The 3,583-nt window shown below is 41.9% G+C and overlaps 1 protein-coding gene across 1 annotated transcript in view; it reads right to left on the minus strand.

Moving 5' to 3' along the window:
- ACAD8 (acyl-CoA dehydrogenase family member 8) overlaps nt 1-3,583 on the minus strand; it is a 24,921-nt gene that overhangs the window by 17,647 nt on the left and 3,691 nt on the right. The window lies entirely within an intron of this gene.

Below are 3,583 nucleotides of genomic sequence, written 5' to 3' on the forward strand. Positions count from 1 at the left end.
CTTTCTTCACCACATTTTCTTGTGCACCCATTGTCTTCAGCGATCATGCCAGGCAGGTGAGCATCTCGGACTGCCAAATTGTTAGAACAAAGTGTTCTTGTGTTGGGGGAGTACTTGTGTAGGGGCCCACTGTCCATCTGTTTTCTTAATACTCAACCTATAAATATATGTACATAGATCTATTTCCCCTTCATCATATATAAAGATATTTACATCTTTATATGCCTGTATTTACAACTCTATGAGTACCCTTTCTGCAACCATTCTTACATTCCTTTTTGAGTTGTCCCCTCCAAATAAATAACTTAATTACCCTCTAAGGATCTGATCTAATCTTTATAGTGCTGTTGTCATTTTGATTTCATAAATAATTCTTTTTTTTAAATCATTTTATTGGGAGCTCTTTCAACTCTTGTTACAAACCATACATCAATTGTATCTGACATATTCGTATATATATTCCTCCACTCTTTCCTAGACATTTACTTTCCACTCCGCCCTTGGGATCAGCTCCTCTTTTTTTCCCTCCCTCCTTCCCCCACCCCTCGTGGCCCCAATAGATTGAATATTGTTAATTATTTTCAAATCTCACACCGACCACTGTCTCCCTTCCCCGCTGGCTTCTGTTCTTCTTCCCTCTGGCTGGGGGTGTGTGGTTATGTGCCATTCATTGCGATCAGTGCCTCCCTCCCTCCCCACCTCTTCCCACCTTCCCCTACCCTTTTTGTATCTCTAGTCCCATTCCTGTTCCTGGGTTCCATGTGTTGTGAGTTTTATCTCTTGCCTACACCTATGTACATGCTCCCATCTAGTCTAGATTGGGGGGCGGCACTGAGGTCGTGATAGCGGGGTGAGGAGGTCTCCAGGGAACAGAGGTAGATTGCGTGACCCATTAGTGCTCTACTGCACTCTGATTGACTCATTCCCTCCCTGCGACCCCTCTGTGGGGGGATGTTCCATTGTACATAGATGGGCTTTGGGTCTCTGGTCCAACCACCTTCCATTCTCACCAATGGTCCATTTTTGTTTGTTTGTTTACTGTTTGTTGTGAATCTTCTGGTGCCCGTTGCCCAGTCTCGACGACACCTCACAATCACACTGGCTGGTGTGCTTCTTCCATGTGGGCTTGTTGCTTCACTGTTGGATGGCTGCTTGTTTAACTTTAAGCCTTTAAGTCCCCAGACACTATATCTTTTAATAGCTGGGCACTGTCCTCTGTCTTCACCACATCTGCTATGCACCCATTTTGTCTTCAGTGATCGTGTGGGGGTGGTGGTGGTGGGGGTGGTGGTGAGCATCACAGAATGCCAATTTGTTAGAACAAAGTATTCTTATACTGAGGGAAGATATGAGCTGAGGCCCAAGGCCGATCTGCACCTTCAGTGTATTGCCTTATAAATATACGTACATAGGCCAATACACTATTGTTATGGATTAATGTATTTGCATAAGTGCACACCTCTGTTAATCTCCCTATTTATGCCTTTGTTTCCTAGAGCTTGCCTCTGTTTCCTTTTGCCTCCTCCTGCCCCACCATCGCTTTTTCCCTTCTTCCACCTCTTAGTGCTTCCTCTCCACTAGCTTGGTGTTGCTCTAATGCACACAGGATCTCCACCCTCTCCTAGATGCTGGCTCCACTTCTCTAGTTGTTCCCCTGTCCATGACGCCATCAGCTAACCCTATCCTTCTCCCCACCTCTTTCTTACCTTCTACCTTCCGGGGCCATTGGCCCCACTGCCTTCTCCCCGGGCTTCCCTCCCATGGCCCAACCCATATAATTAGGCAACCCATCCATGTCCTAGTCCAAACAATAAGAAAACATACGGTTGAAGAAAGAAAAGGAAAGATGAAAAGATGAGAGAAAAGAAAAAGGAAAAAAAAAGCCCTACACAGGTCCAGATCTGTTTACTGGTCCCCATGAGACCCTTAACAGAGCTTAATGTTCAAGGCAGGCATCCTTTACTAGTTGAGCTACACAAATATTTAGTTTTAAGATTTCCAGGGATATTTTTGGTCTAAATTTTTTATTATCTCAGGGAAAGTTTTGGGCTTCATCTACCCTCCATGGCTCCAGAAAGGTGACAGTAACTAAGAATTTAATTATTTTCTGCACTTCCCCATATTTTGATCAGGATTCTGCTGTAGAATCTTTGATCAAAATGTTCAGGGAATCATCCCATTCTGGTCTCATGGCAAAGGAGGCAGCTGTTCAGAGAGGCAGCTACACATTCCATTTCTTTCTCTTCACTCTCCTTTTTCTCTGTTGTCCAGGCAAACATTGATCAATTGTGCTGATTAAATGACCCCACTTCAAAGCTTTTACAATCTCAGGCACTATTCAAGGAGCTAGGGGGCACAACAGAAGCACTAAAAAATGCTATTATGTCAATGAACTAGATAGAGTACCCCAAGAATCGATGACGGCTAAATGACCAAACCTAGGAACTAAATCCTGGGAGGTGTTTGAACACCATCAGTCTTAGCATTATTATTTATTCATAATGTTGTTGTAAATGTATCTATCACACAACTTTTACCAATTCAGTTTTTAACAGGTGTAAAACTTACAGATATCAGTTACAATAATTGGGTGCGCAACCCTACCCATAATGTGATTTTCCCCTGCTCATCATTAACCTCCCTTCTCTCTCTCTCTTGGCTCTGGTAACTGTTAATAAACTTTGGTCTTTATGCAGTTGCCTTATTTTGTCTTTTTATTTAATTAAGTCATACAACATTTGTCCTTTTGTGATTGAGTTATTTCACTCAGCCTAAGAGCTATTGTAACATTGGGCTGCTAACCATAAAGTTGGCAGTTCAAATCCACTAGTTGCTCCACAAAAGAATGATGAGGATTTCTGCTCCCATAAAGATTTACAGGCTCAGAAACCCACAGGCCAGTACTACTCTGTCCTATAGGGCTACTATGAGTCAGAATTGATGGCAGTGAATTTAGTTGTTTTCAAGCGTTTTTGTTCTCAGCTGTATCTTTGGTATCCTGCCAAGAAATACTGCAAATATTGAAATGGCTACTATTTATTAAAGTTGGAACAATCACCACTATGTTTAAATCCAAATACCTGAGTTAGTAAAACTTGATCTTATAAAACTAAGTTGGTCTGCAGTGTATTTCTTATGACTGCTAACAGATGGTGTAAAAGGGCACGTGCGTTAAAATCTCAAACACAGCAAGGAGTGACTAATTTTGTAGCCTTCTAGAATCTAGCATCAAGCCTTACACATAGTCTCTAGTAACTACCTAGTTTTATATAACAGAGGAGGGGAACACTACCACTCACAATCCCCTGGCATTTAACAAAGGGTCAAGAAGGACCATGCAGAGAAATCCTAGGAAAACCCTAGGAGTTGTGTGAGATCTCCCCCAAAGTCAAACAGTATAAATTAGAGATAAATGTCTGTTATATTCAGTGGGCTTAGAAAATCTAAATATGGTTCACTCTTATCGTCAACTACAATGATATACAGTGAACCCTCGTTTATCGCGGTTAATCGGTTCTAGACCCTACCGTGATAAATGAAATTCCGTGAAGTAGGATTCCTTATTTGTAAATCAAATATTTTC

This window comes from Echinops telfairi, unplaced genomic scaffold (assembly GCF_000313985.2).
Source record: "Echinops telfairi isolate 266 unplaced genomic scaffold, ASM31398v2 ScPeMD7_5592;HRSCAF=6446, whole genome shotgun sequence".
NCBI classification, from domain to species: domain Eukaryota; kingdom Metazoa; phylum Chordata; class Mammalia; order Afrosoricida; family Tenrecidae; genus Echinops; species Echinops telfairi.